The sequence below is a fragment of the Canis lupus genome, chromosome 6 (genome assembly GCF_048164855.1).
Source record: "Canis lupus baileyi chromosome 6, mCanLup2.hap1, whole genome shotgun sequence".
Classification (NCBI taxonomy): Eukaryota; Metazoa; Chordata; class Mammalia; order Carnivora; family Canidae; genus Canis; species Canis lupus.
In genome coordinates, this window is record NC_132843.1 from 48,261,868 (window position 1) to 48,276,013 (window position 14,146).

General features: G+C 37.0%; 1 non-coding gene across 1 annotated transcript; it reads right to left on the reverse strand.

Annotated features, from left to right (window-relative positions):
* Nucleotides 1-6,050: 6,050 nt before the first annotated feature.
* Nucleotides 6,051-6,244, reverse strand: LOC140636159 (U2 spliceosomal RNA). Its single transcript, XR_012033477.1, has one exon. It is a non-coding gene; the product is annotated as a U2 spliceosomal RNA (small nuclear RNA).
* Between the last annotated feature and the right edge of the window lie 7,902 nt (nucleotides 6,245-14,146).

Genomic DNA, 14,146 nt, shown 5'->3' on the forward strand with positions numbered 1-14,146 from the left:
TATGCACATTACCTACAGCTGGTCTCCAGACTGAGGCATTTCTGCTCACTGGGGACTAGATCATCAACTACTGAGGCTTGGCTCAAGAAATGTGTCATAGTGAACCCATCCCATTCCACTGGGAGTCTGTCTCCATTAGGCATAGCCTGGGTTTTCTGCATCAAAATTCCTATAAGGCAGTGTAGAATCTATAAATATTTTTGGCAAAAGCACTTCTGAGTTTGCATAACCCAGATATAGTACCCTGATCTCCGTGCCATTGTATCTTTATATATCTTTATGTAGCTCTTCAAGTGATAGAAATACTTTTTCTAAAACTTTGAATTTTCAGGTCTATCTGTAACTGGTACTGGTGAAATGCTGCTAGCAGCTTTCTAGAAATTATCAGACCTCCCTAAAAATCCCTTTTCAGTGGAAACTGCAATGGTATATAAAGCTTTTGTTTGGAAAGGGCACTGACTTTATCTATCCAAACTTCTCAGGTTGGGTGACCTTTCGATAGTGACCGTGAATGGACTGCAGACCATATGTTCCTTCTGTTTTACTCTGCCCATCATATCTCCTCTAAGTGATCTGGCTGTAGCAATGTGGGTCCTAGTGCAAGACAAATCCTGCTCAGTCTCTTTTTCCCCCCACTGTATACTTTGTAAAGATCTGGCTCCTAAAGTATAACATCCACAGAAATGCTCCTGGCAATTACTTTGTCATTCTTGGGTAGCACTTCTGCTTAGATCAGATGTCCTATCCTTCCTTAGATTACCTGTTCATGACAAGTCAAGCTGTCCTTGTGCATCTTAAATCAATATGTATGTTCTAATTATAATAGAAATACATATTTTTTCATTGTATATTTTGTAGTGACCTTAGGTAAAAACAAGGATGTGTGGAGAAGGAAACAAAAATCCTTAGGAAAACTGTAATATGACTATTTAAAGGTAACTAATGTTAATATTTTATGTATTTTTGGCATTATATATATGTATGTGTATATATAATCTCAAGTTTTTCTCATAAATTATTATATCATGAGCATTTCACGTATTACATAATTCCTCATTATGAATGAATCCTAATGACTTAACTGTTTACTTATTGAATATATTTTTTAAAATTTATTTTTAATTTATACTTATTGAATATTTAGCTTGTTTTTATCTTTTCTTGTAGATAGTAGACATATTTATATCTTTAACCTCTTATCCCATGACTTCCTTGGAATGAATTCCATGGAGAGGAATTGGAGAACTTGATTATCTTGATCCTTAATGTCCTTGTCATTGGCAAATGATTAGCAATCTAAACCACCAGCTCTTTAGAAGTGCCTCTTCCAATGTTCCCCTGGTGATGTAGGATATTTTCATTAAAAGACATTTTGATCACGTGCTAGGTGAAAGATGTCACCATATTCTCCCTTTACATTTTATTTCTTTGGCTACTAAGAAGTTGAGCATTGAGTCTTGTATGTTTTCCGTATTTGCATTTATTTTGTGTATTCACTCCTGATGTCCTCTGCTTATTTTTTTTCCTTTCTCTCTCTCTCTCTCTCTCTTTTTTGATGTTGGACCTCAGATGTAGAGTTGTGGAAGTGATATTGCTGTTTTCATGGACATTGCTCCTTTTCATATTGATTCTTGATTCCCAGCTTACTGTCTCTCCCCACACCCAACATAGGCAAACTTTCCAGGGTATTCATTCATGTATGTTGTAAAATATATACATTATAGGCATGTATTTTAGATTGATATATGTCAAATGGTATTGCGTATAACCTTTACTTCTGTTTCTTAGTTTCACTTAGCACAATTATATTTTTTATTTTTATTTTTTAAAAATTTTTATTTATTTATTCATGAGAGACACAGAGAGAGAGAGAGAGAGAGAGAGAGAGAGAGGCAGAGACATAGGCAGTGGGAGAAGCAGGCTCCATGCAGGGAACCCGATGTGGGACTCAATCCCAGGTTTCCAGGACCATGCCCTGATATGAGGGCAGATGCTAAACTGCTGAGCCACCCAAGGATCCCCCTCACTTAGCACAATTTTAAAGATCACCTTTGCTGCTCTATGTTTATGCTTTGTGTTTACTTCTAACTGCTGCGAAGTGATACATGATGGGCGAATATGAGTACATTCAACTGGAATGGAATTGCTAGGACATACCTAACGTGACTAATCACCCATTGCTGTTGAGATGGCTATTCAAGTCTAAATTCCCACCAGTAGTTCATGAAAATTCTTAAATCCCTACATTCTTTCCATACTTATTGGCTATTCTAACAGGTAAGAGTACTATGTTATTATTTTACTATATGTTTCTCTGATTGCTAATGAATCTGAGCATTTGGCTTGGGTTTTCTCTTGTGTATATTGCCTAATCTTATGCATTTTTTTAAAAAAATGTTTTTTGGTTTATTTGTTTTTTTAAGAGATTTCCAAATATCTCGTATGTTTTGCTCTCCTTGACATCATGTTTGTTAGCAGTGTTCCCTGCAGTTAATTTTAATTTTGTTCATATTATTTTATACATGTGTTTTAAATTTAGTGAGTAGTCAGATCTACTAATGGTGTTAGGTGATTTCATCCAATGCATTTATGATATTTGGCAAAATGCATTGTGTTTTGTTCTGCGCTAGCAGCCTATTTTATTGCTTTCCCCAAATATATTCTTCCCAATATGTCAGCCAGTTTAAAAAAGTATATTGTCACTTTTGATCCACTAGGGGCCAACACTTGCTTGAAAGAAACTGATGTCCTTTCCTAAAACTCATCCTTTCTCTCTGAAAGAGAGGAAAGTAGCTGAAATAAGCCTTTTGTAAAATTAAGTGATCTCCATTTAAATTAAGTGATTAGAAATTAAATTATATAAAAGAATCTGAATAAAATGAAAAGGCTACCAGTTAGATAAAAAGAATTCCAAGTTTTCTTTTTTTTTTTTTTTGTGAAAAAAATAAAAGCAGAAAATACAAATACAGCTGTTAAACTTTTTAACAAATTAACTTAGGAGAACATTTTTGTTTTAAAATATAAAATAAAAATGGTCCAGCTTCTATACAAAATCTACATCAAACATTAGTAAATAAAAGGTAGGTAATGAGAAACAGTAATGACTTTTTCTACTTTTCTTCCCCTCTTTGCTCTGAAAGGCCAGGAGGTGGGGCTCTCCGACCCTCCATATTCTTTAGGCTCCTATACCAAGTGGAAATAACCAAGTGGAAAACTGTCCTCAAGCAAGAAAAAAAAATCAGTTGTTTTAATTCAAATGAGGCAATCTGGACAAAAGATCCAGGCTGACCCTAAAGCAATCATTGAGAAGCCCTTCCTCTTGGAGTCCATTAAGGTTCTTAAAATCATATTTATGACATAGAAGTAGACAAATCCACAAGGGAGGAAGCAGAAAAAGAGAGAAGGAAGGACCAACTACCAAGGCTGCAATTCTCTTATCTATGAAAATACAAAGGACAACTGAAAACAGTTCTTTACATATAGATAGCTGCATCTATTTAGTCCTTAAAAAAAAGATCAAGATCAAATGGTGGCCTATATGCAAAATAATGAGGAAAGTAAGGCCCTATTATTGCTACAAAGATCATACACCAGCTTGGGACTTGGCTTCTGGGGTGCCCCTTCCTAGGTGGGGTAGCTATGTCATACCAAATATGACAGCACATGTTCCAAGAAGAGATTTGTACGTGAATTCTCTCTCTCTCTCTCTCTCTCTCTCTTTTTTTTTTTTTTTTTTTTTTTTTGAGTGAGAGAGAACACGCACATGAGCAGGGGTTGGTCAGAGGGAAAGAGAGAGAATCTCAAGCAGGCTCCGCGCTAAGCACAGAGCCTGACTCAGTTTGATCTCACAACCCTGAGATCATGATCTGAGTGGAAATCAAGAGTCAGTCACTTAACCCACAGAGCCACCCAGGAGCTCTGTGCATGAATTCAAGCAAATGCATGAAAGATTTATGTTTGTATGTAAGCCAAGATAAAGTTTTAAAAATCAACTAAAACACATCTTAAACATGACAATTTACATTATAAAGAACTTTCAAATTAACATCTTTTCTGCTTACTTTCAATTTAGTACCTATAAAAACTGAGAATGTACAACAATAAGAACACATTTAAAAGTCCCCAAAAGGGATGCTTGGGTGGCTGAGCGGTTGAGCACCTGCTCAGAACGTGACCCTGGAGTCCCAGGATGGAGTACTGCATCGGGCTCCCTGCATGGAGCCTGCTTCTCCCTCTGCCTATGTCTGTGCCCCTCTCTCTCTCTCTCTCATGAATAAATAAATAAAATCTTTAAAAATAAATAAAGTACCAAGAAATACCACAAATTATTTCATAAAGTTTATTTTTTAACTCTTAATGGACAAGGTTCATTTTTTTATGTATGAGTAATATGCAGAAGGTGGAAAATGCAAATACTAGGAGTTTTCTCTAAAAAGCATGCTATCCTCCTATCTCCATTCTCAACCTCTGGTCTTCCAGTTTTGCTCTCCAGAGGTGGTGAAAAGTATTATTTTGTTGCCAGTTTTTTGCCATCTGATTCATACAAATATATATATGTAATATGGATTGTTCCATACCTTACTTTATTTATTTACTTATTTTTAAAAATATTTATTTAATTATTTGAGAGAGAGAAAGAGAGCACTTGCATACATGAGCAGGGGAAGGGGGCAGAGGCAGAGGGAGAAGCAGACTCCCCACTGAGTAGGGAGCCCAACGCAGGGGTGGATCCCAGGACCCTGGGATCATGACCTGAGCTAAAATCAAGAGTCAGATGCTTAACTGACTAAGCCACGCAGGTGCCTCCATAACTTGCTTTGAAACACCAGTCCACCACCACCAGAAACAATGATAACCACTTAAAATGATAGCTGATTTGAGCAACGTGGATCAGAAATGCATGTGTACACTTATCCGTGAACTGTTTAAAGTAAATACAGCACAGTACTGTAAGTGTGTTTTCTCTTCCTTATAATTTTCTTTTCTTTTTTTTTTTTAATTTTTATTTATTTATGATAGTCACACAGAGAGAGGGAGAGAGAGGCAGAGACACAGGCAGAGGGAGAAGCGGGCTCCATGCACCGGGAGCCCGACGTGGGATTCGATCCCGGGACTCCAGGATCGCGCCCTGGGCCAAAGGCAGGCGCCAAACCGCTGCGCCACCCAGGGATCCCCCTTATAATTTTCTTAATGGCATTTTCTTTGCTTTAGCTTACTTTGTTTTAAGAATACAGTACATAATACATATGCTATATAAAATTTGTGTTAATTGGCTGTTTTTGTTACTGGCAAGGCTTTTGGTCAACAGCAGGGTATTAGGAGTTATGTTTTGGGGAAGTAAACAGTTCTACATAGATTTTGAACTATGTGAAGAGTGGGCACCCCTAACCTCCGTGTTGTTCAAGCGTCAACTGTAGTTTGGTTTCATTTCAGGTCAGATCAGAATGAAGTATGTCTTATTCTTTTTAACAGTTACAAAGTATTCCATTGGTTGAACATGTGAGAGTTGATTTCTCCTCTCCAAGTGAAAGACATAGAGGTTAATTTCAATCACTGGCTATCAACACAATATTAAGTGATTTTCTGTGTACATACATTTCTTCTGTGGGAATGTAATTTAGGCATAGACACTTGGAAGAGTAATTGATGGATCAAAATTTATGGTCGTATCATGTAAAGATACTGCTGACATTGCCCTTCAGAGAAATGTGACACCACACTCTCACCAAGACTACTTTTTATCAATTTTTTTGTTCTTTTCCAATATGTTGGGTGAAAAAAAGAATCTTATTGTGATTTTAAGTTGCACTTCTCCTAATATGGGAAACCTTCAACATCTTCTTATTTTAAAACTATTTGTATTTTGCCCTATTTCTCCATTTTCCTCCACTTTTTAAAAGTGATTTGTAGATCCTTGTGTACTGTGAAAATATTTTCCCTGAGTTTATTCACAGAAATTAAAAATTTTTATGCATAAAAACTATTGATTTTTTTACATGGTGTTTGGGTGTTACATTGGGCTTTATTTTATTTTATTTTTTATCCCTTTTAGGGGCTGCACTGTTCCTGGAGGTACTGCAATACCAGGTTGATACAAGAAGTGGATGGAGCAAGCTCCTATTCCATCTCTTTGATCCAAAAGTCCACTCAATATACTATCCTCAGATAGAGATGTGTCAGATATTACACTGATAAGATGGTAGCTACATTTCTCTTGATCTTACCCAAATGGTGGAGAAGCCATGTCATGCCAGGCTTTAAAAAAACCCCAAGTCAGAGGCTGCTTTTTAAAATTCTTCCATATTTTCTTCCAGTATTTTCATTATCTCATTTTTTTCTTTTGTATACTTCATCCAGCTAAAACTTGTGTTGATGTAAGAAACGAGGTTGATAGAATATTTTTTTTCACTAGATGGCTCCCCAAAAGTCTCTGACTGACTTGACAATTCATCTTTACCTTTGATTTGAAGTGTTCAAAAAGTCTCAAACTGCCTTCATAAGTATTTGTATGTTTCTTGACTCTTCTGTTGATTTATCCTTATATCTCTTTGTGTGCATGTGGCAGACTATTTTGATTATATTGCATTTTAGTACATTTCAAAATCAAGATAACAGTGCCCATGGCCACCACTTCTGTTCAACTTAGTCCTGGAAGTCCAAGCCAGAGAAATTGGGTAAGAAAAAGAAAAAAGCATCCAAATAGGAAACAAGTAAAATTGTCTCTATTTTCAGAAGACATGATCTTACATATAGAAAATATTAGATTCCAGACACACACAAAACTTTTAGAACTAATAAGCAAATTCAACAAAGTTACAGAACACAAAATCAACATAATAAAGGCAGTTGCATTTATACACACTAACAGTAAACTATCGAAAAAGAAAATCAAGAATACAATCCCATTTACAATAGCATAAAAGAGAATAAAAGACTTAGGAATAAACAAGGAGGTGAAAGACACATGCATTAGAAGTATAAAACACTGGTGAAAAAAACCAAAGGAATAAACAAAAAGCAGAACCAAACCTAGAAATTCAGCTGATGGTTGCCAGACGAGGGGGACGGTGGTAGGTTGGGCGAATGTGTGAAGGTGAGTGGGAGATACAGGTTTCCAGATATGGAAGGAATAAGTCATGGGAATAAAAGGTACAGCATAAGTGCCTTTTAGTCAATGATATTGTAAAAGCGATGTATTGAGACAGATGGTAGCTACACTTGTGGTAAACACAGCATAATGTATAAGCTTGTTGAATCCCTAAGTCTTACACCTGAAACTAACGTAACATAGTGTGTCAACTGTGCTAAAAAAAAAAAAAAGAATAAAACACCATGAAAGAAATTAAAGCAGACAAATACATAGAAAGAATTCCCACGTTCATGTATTGGAAAAATTAATAGTGTTAAATAACAGGTGCAAATTACTCCAAGAAATCTACAGATTCAATGCAATCTATCAAAAGTACCCCAATAGTACTTTTCGCAAATGTAAATTAAAAGCAAAAACAACCCTAAAGTTCATATGGAACCACAAGGCACTGAATAACCAAACTTATGTTGCGAAAAAAGAAAGCTTGAAGCTTTACACTTCTGATTTGAACAATATAGCACAAGTCTATAGTAATGAAAACAGTGTGGTACTGACATAAAGACAGACATATAGATCAATGGAACTAAATAGCAAGTTTAGAAATAAATCCACGTATATAGTAAATTGATCTTCTACAAGAGTGTCAGAATATACAACAGTGAAAAGATAGTCTCTCAACAAATGGTGTTGGTAAGAATGGATTTCTATAAGCAAAAGAATCAAATTGGACCATACACAAAATCAACTCAAAATGGATTAAAGACTTAAATATAAAATCTGAAACTGGGATCCCTGGGTGGCTCAGCGGTTTAGCCCCTGCCTTCAGCCCAGGGCATGATGCTGGGGTCCCAGGATCGAGTCCCACATCAGGCTCCCTGCATGGAGCCTGCTTCTCCCTCTGCCTATGTCTCTGCGCTCTCTCTCTCTCTCTCTCTCAATGTGTGTCTCTCATGAATAAATAAATGAAATCTTAAAAAAAAAAACCTGAAACTGTAGAACTCCTCAAAGAAAATGTGAGAGGAGGACTTCTTGACAATAATTTATTGGGTGACACCAAAAGCACAAGCAACAAAACCAAAATAAACAAGTGGGACTGCAAACTAAAAAGCTTCTTCACAACAAAGGAAATAATCAACAGATGAGAAAGATCCTACAGGATGAGAGAAAATATGTGTGAACCATCTACCTGATAAAGGGTTAATAACCAAAATACATAAGAATCTCCTATAACTCAATAGCAAAAAACAAATAATCTGATTTTTTTTTTTTGTGGGAAAGGAGCCAATTTATGAAATTAAATAAAGTCTATGGAGGGAGTGAAGAACACAGGCCGGACACCTCTACCCCGGCTAGGCCCAGCACAGCTGGAGCTCAGCACACCGTGCATCCCCTGCTTTTTCTCCCCTCCCGGGAGGAGGCTTAAATAAGCCAGGGCCCAGCCTGGCCAAGGTCCTGGAACCTACGGAGGGCAGAAGTCAGAGAAGTAGGGGTGCTGCAGGGCCTCTTCTGCCGAGATGCGCTGGACGGGGTTACACTTCAGGAGGTTCTGCAGCAGGTCCCGTCCTGTGGCATTGAGCTTGGGTACGACATTCACAGGGATGTGAATACGGGCAAAGGACTCAAAGAAGCATTTCTCTGTAAGGACATACAAATGGCCAGCAGGTATATGAAACGGTGCTCAAGATCACTAATCTTCAGAGAAATGAGGTTCAAAACCACCATGAGACCATATCACCTCACATGTTAGGATGGCTATTATATTAAAAAAAAAAAAAGACAAATGTTGGCAAGGTTGTGGAAACACTGGAACCTTATACACTGCTATGTAGAATAGTGTAGCCATTACTGAAAACAGTATGGAGTTTCCTCAGAAAATTAAATATAGAATTTCCATATGATTCAGCAATCCCACTTCTGGGTATATATTCAAAAGACTTGAAATCGAGATCTTGAAGAGATATCTGTGCCTTTCTATTACAGCACTGTTCACAATAGCCAAGATATGGAAACAACCCAAATTTCCATCAACAGATTAGTAGATAAAGAAGATGTGTGTGTGTGTGTGTGTATTCATATGAATATATAATGGAATATTATCTAGCCTTGAGCACTGGGTGTTATTCTATATGTTGGCAAATTGAACACCAATAAAAAATAAATTTATAAAAAAAAGTTGCTATTTGTGACAACATGGATGAACATAGTGGACATTATACTAAGTGAAGTAAGCCAGTCACAGAAAGACAAATAGAGCATTATTATTATATATGAGGTACTTAGATTAGTTAAATTCATAAAGACAAAGTAAAATTGTGGAAAACAAAGCAATTAGGGGTACCAGGGTTTAAGAGAGAGGATTGGGAGGAGGCGGAGAGGGAAATTGAGTTTTTCAATGGGTAGGAAGTTTCTGTTACACAAGCTGAGTAAGTTCTAGAGGTATGCTGTGCAGCATGATACCTATGGTTAACAGTATGGTATTGTGCACCTAAATACACTAAGAAGATAGATCTCATGTTTAAGTATTCTTAGCAATATCCTACCTTCCCCCCAAAACCCCCAATAACTCACACACACACAAAAAAAAACACAAAGAGATTTTTGGAGAGGATGAATATGTTCAGTATCTGATTGGATGATATTATCACAGGTATGTGCATATATCCAAAAACATCAAGATGTTTATATTAAAAGTGTGCAATTTTAATATGTCAATTATACCTCAATAAAGCTGAAAAAAAAAACATCTGGAAGGGCTAGTTCTTTCTTTTTTAGATTTTTTTTTCCTGAAACATATAAAGATATGTTTTCCCTATGAACACTAGAAGTTTACTTTTAAAAAGTTTGTTATCTTTATTCATCATTTCAAGTTTATATAATAGTTTGGGGAGGATTTTCATCATTATAATGCTTAAGTTTCTGAGCCAATAACAAATACTATTCTATTTAACTATTTTATATCCCTCAGTTTAAATTATTTATTTATTTATTTATTTATTTATTTATTTATTTATTTATTTATGATTTTGTTTATTTATTCATTAGAGACAGAGAGATAGAGAAGCAGAGACACAGGCAGAGGGAGAAGCAGGCTCCATGGAGGGAGCCCGACGTGGGACTCTTTCCCGGGTCTCCAGGATCACACCCTGGGCTGAAGGTGGCGCTAAACCGCTGAGCCACCGGGGCTGCCCCAGTTTAAAATTAAAAAAAAAATTTTTTTTTAAAGATTTATTTATTTATGATAGACATAGAGAGAGAGAGAGAGAGAGAGAGAGAGAGGCAGAGACACAGGAGGAGGGAGAAGCAGGCTCCATGCTGGGAGCCTGACGTGGGACTCGATCCCAGGACTCCAGGATCACGCCCTGGACCAAAGGCAGGCACCAAACCGCTGAACCACCCAGGGATCCCCCGGTTTAATTTTTTTTTTTTTTAATTTATGATAGGCACACAGTGAGAGAGAGAGAGGCAGAGACACAGGCAGAAGGAGAAGCAGGCTCCATGCACCGAGAGCCCGACGTGGGACTCGATCCCGGGTCTCCAGGATCGCGCCCTGGGCCAAAGGCAGACGCTAAACCGCTGTGCCACCCAGGGATCCCCAGTTTAAATTTTTTAATTGACATTTCTAAACTAGGATTAAAATTGTTTAATATAGATCTTGCATTTTTTTTAAGTTAATATCTTATTTTTTTTAATAATAAATTTATTTTTTACTGGAGATCTTGCATGTTTATTGTTAAATGTATTTCTAAGAAGTTAGTATATTGATTGTTGTATAAATATTTTCTTCTGGTACATCTATTAGTTAATTGTTGTTTGTGTACTGGACACCTACTGATTTTTTTTTGTATTAATTTTGTATCTAGACAATTTACTGAATTTTCTTCTTGTTTACAATGGCTCCTAAGTTAATCCTCTCAGGTTTTCCAGGTATATATACACAATATATGAGAACAACACATTTAAATTTTTTCTGTCTTCATTTTTAGAAAGCAAAGTAAGAATCTACTAAAAAATAAAGCTATTTAACTTTTTGATGTACATGGAACCATTATTGATAGAATAAACATCTGGGATACAGAGTAAAAGTTGTATATTTTAAAATAATTGGGGGGGGGGGGGCTAGAGAGAGAGAGAGGGTGTGAGAGAGCAAGGGAATTTACCAGGAAAAAAAAAAGAGTGAGCTCTTGGCAGTCATAAGAGAATTAGAAAGCATAGCTAATAGCAAAATATGTATAATAAAAGTAATGGACATTAGTATCTGTCAAATCTGTTATATTATAGCACCTACCCTGAACCTTAGATTAAATTCTCCATAACATTGTGAGTAACATGGTCAAGTCATGTGGCATGTCCTTCAGCCTGCTACAGCAGCAGCTAATGAAATGTCAGGACCTCTGTCCCCTTTTCTGGCAACAAAGCTGCAACGAATAGACAGAGATCACCCTGATCTGCTTCTTCTTTTTTCCTCAGCCAGAGAGGAAAGAATTCTCACTGACTTTTAATAAAAGGAAGGGGGAGAGAAAGGGTATGAGAGAACCCCTGGATTCAGACTCAGTAATGGACTGTTAACTAATGATGACAACCCTTTTGCTGTTATCAGGACAGGAAACACTGAGCATCTCACTCTTCATGAGAAGAGTCACCTTACAGACAGGGCAGTTCCCTTCAGTCTTTTAGAGGTGCTTCCTGGCTTGTCTTGCTTGAAATTGGCATCATTGTATTGGCTGGCAGCCTGCTTCCTCCCTGCTAAAAAAAATTATTTTGCATTCAATTCATAGTTTGCCTCCTAATTTATTTTTACATTTTAAGGAAATTGGATACTCTATTTGCATGCTAAATAAATTTTATGTGCATTTAAGTATTGTCAGGCAGTCCAGTAAATTCTACAGACCTCTTTTTATACAGGCATAGAGGTAACCAACTTGAATGAGAAATAGAAGATATGCTGGTTGTGGAATTTCCCCTACATGAATGAGATTATGTGTTTAAATACACAAATGGACTTATCTGTTCAGACTTGCCTTTTTCACTTTAACAGTACAGTTTGACTTTTGATGTCAGTATGTATAATGTAACTCACTCTTTTTTTTTTTTTAAGATTTTGTTTATTTATTTGCCAGAGAAAGAGAGAGAACACAAGCAGTGAGAGGGGCAAAGGAAGAGGGAGAAACAGACCCCCTGTTAAGCAGGGAGCCCAACATAGGGCTTGATCCCAGGACCCTGAGATCATGAGCCTAAGGCAGATGCTTCGCCAATTGAGCCACCCAGGTGCCTCTAAATGTAACTCACTCTTTTAATGACCTATAATTATGCACTGTGTGAATGTATTATAAATGAATTGACCAATCCTTTATCAAGGGAAATTCGGGTTCTGGAAAAAATTCATTACATTATATGTACCAACCTTTAACTCATGGTAGCCATAGTAGTTGACTTGGTGAGTTCCAGTACCCAGGCTTAGTATCTGCAGTACTGAACAGAAATGACAATAGCGGTCATATTTACATTTTAATAATCCGAAATACTGGCACTAATGTTGGTCTTACTGGCAGTATTTTATAAAAAAGATTGTATGGTGCCATCATCTTCTACACTTTGTCATGAGACACTGACGAACATGGGAGAGAGCCAAGGACTGTTGTTCCTGTGTCCTTCCAGCCTAAATATTCTAGAAAGGGTAAGCTGGGAAGAAGTTAGAATAAATTATCCAATGGGAGAGCCATCTGTTTCTCAGAAAATGGGTTTGGTGCTCACGGGAAAGGAAGGGAAGATCGCTAATCTACAGTTTTCTCAGCTTTTCTCCTCTTCACCCCAGGCCACTCCATTTTCTGTGGGTCCCCTTCTTAAGACCCTATGCCCACCCTCACCCCCATTCAAAGTCCATCAAGGGCTTCTGGAAACTGTGCCCAAACTAGATCTGGGAAATAAAAAGCTATGAGAACAAAAAATACTCAGCTTCACTAGTAATTTAGAAATTGGAATTAATACAACCTAAGAACACTGTAGAACAGGCCTTAGAAGGGAAGCAATGTAGTGAGAAAGCAGAAAGCAAGTCTGATTTATTTATTTATTTATTTATTTATTTATTTATTTATTTAAAGGATTTTGTTTACTAGAGAGAGAGTGTGAGGTGAAGGGGGTGGAGGGAGGAGATGCAGACTTCCGGCTGATCCATCCCAGGACCCCAGGATGATGACCTGAGGGGAAGGCAGATGATTAACCAACTGAGTCACCCAGACACATCCAAGTCATTTCTATTTAATATAAAATGTAAATGCACTATAGAACTCTCTGGATATACCCCATACATAATACACATAATTTAGAGTTTTAATTTTTTGAAATACTGAAATAATGGTGCTACATTAGGAAAAATACCAGAAAATACTTGGATTTTCAAAAAAGTAGCACAATATCCCGGCACATCAGAATGCAGTTGACCACTGAACAATATGGAGTTTGGAATGCCAACCTCTGAGCAGTGGAAAATTCATGTATAACTTTTGACTCTCCTAAAACTTAAATACTAATGGCCTACTATTGACAGAAGCCTTACCGATATCATGAACAGTTAATTAACACTAATTTTCTATGTTATATGTGTTATAAATTGTATTCTTACAATAATGTAAGCTAGAGAGAAGAAAATGTTATTAAAATCATAAGGAAGAGAACATACATTTACAGAACTGTACTATGTTTAGCAAAAGCAAATTCCATGTATAAGTGGGACCCACACAATTCAGACCCGTGTTGTTCAAGGGCCAAGTATACTGCAGAACTATATTTCCATCATTTATTAGGTCAAGGCTGGAAAGACTGTACAAGACAAAGTATCAGGATGGGCTACCAAACTGACAATTAGAAGAAATCCGTGGAACTGAGTGGCGTAGCATCACATAGCAAAGAGCGCCTGAATTTGGAGCCAACAGACTGAGGCTAAGGTAAGTCCTGACTTACCGGGGCTGCTGGAGTTTGGACACATTCTCCCATCTCATTGGGCCTTACTTCTTTCATTGGTACAATAAACACAGTAGCATTGCTCTGCTTCTTCGGGTG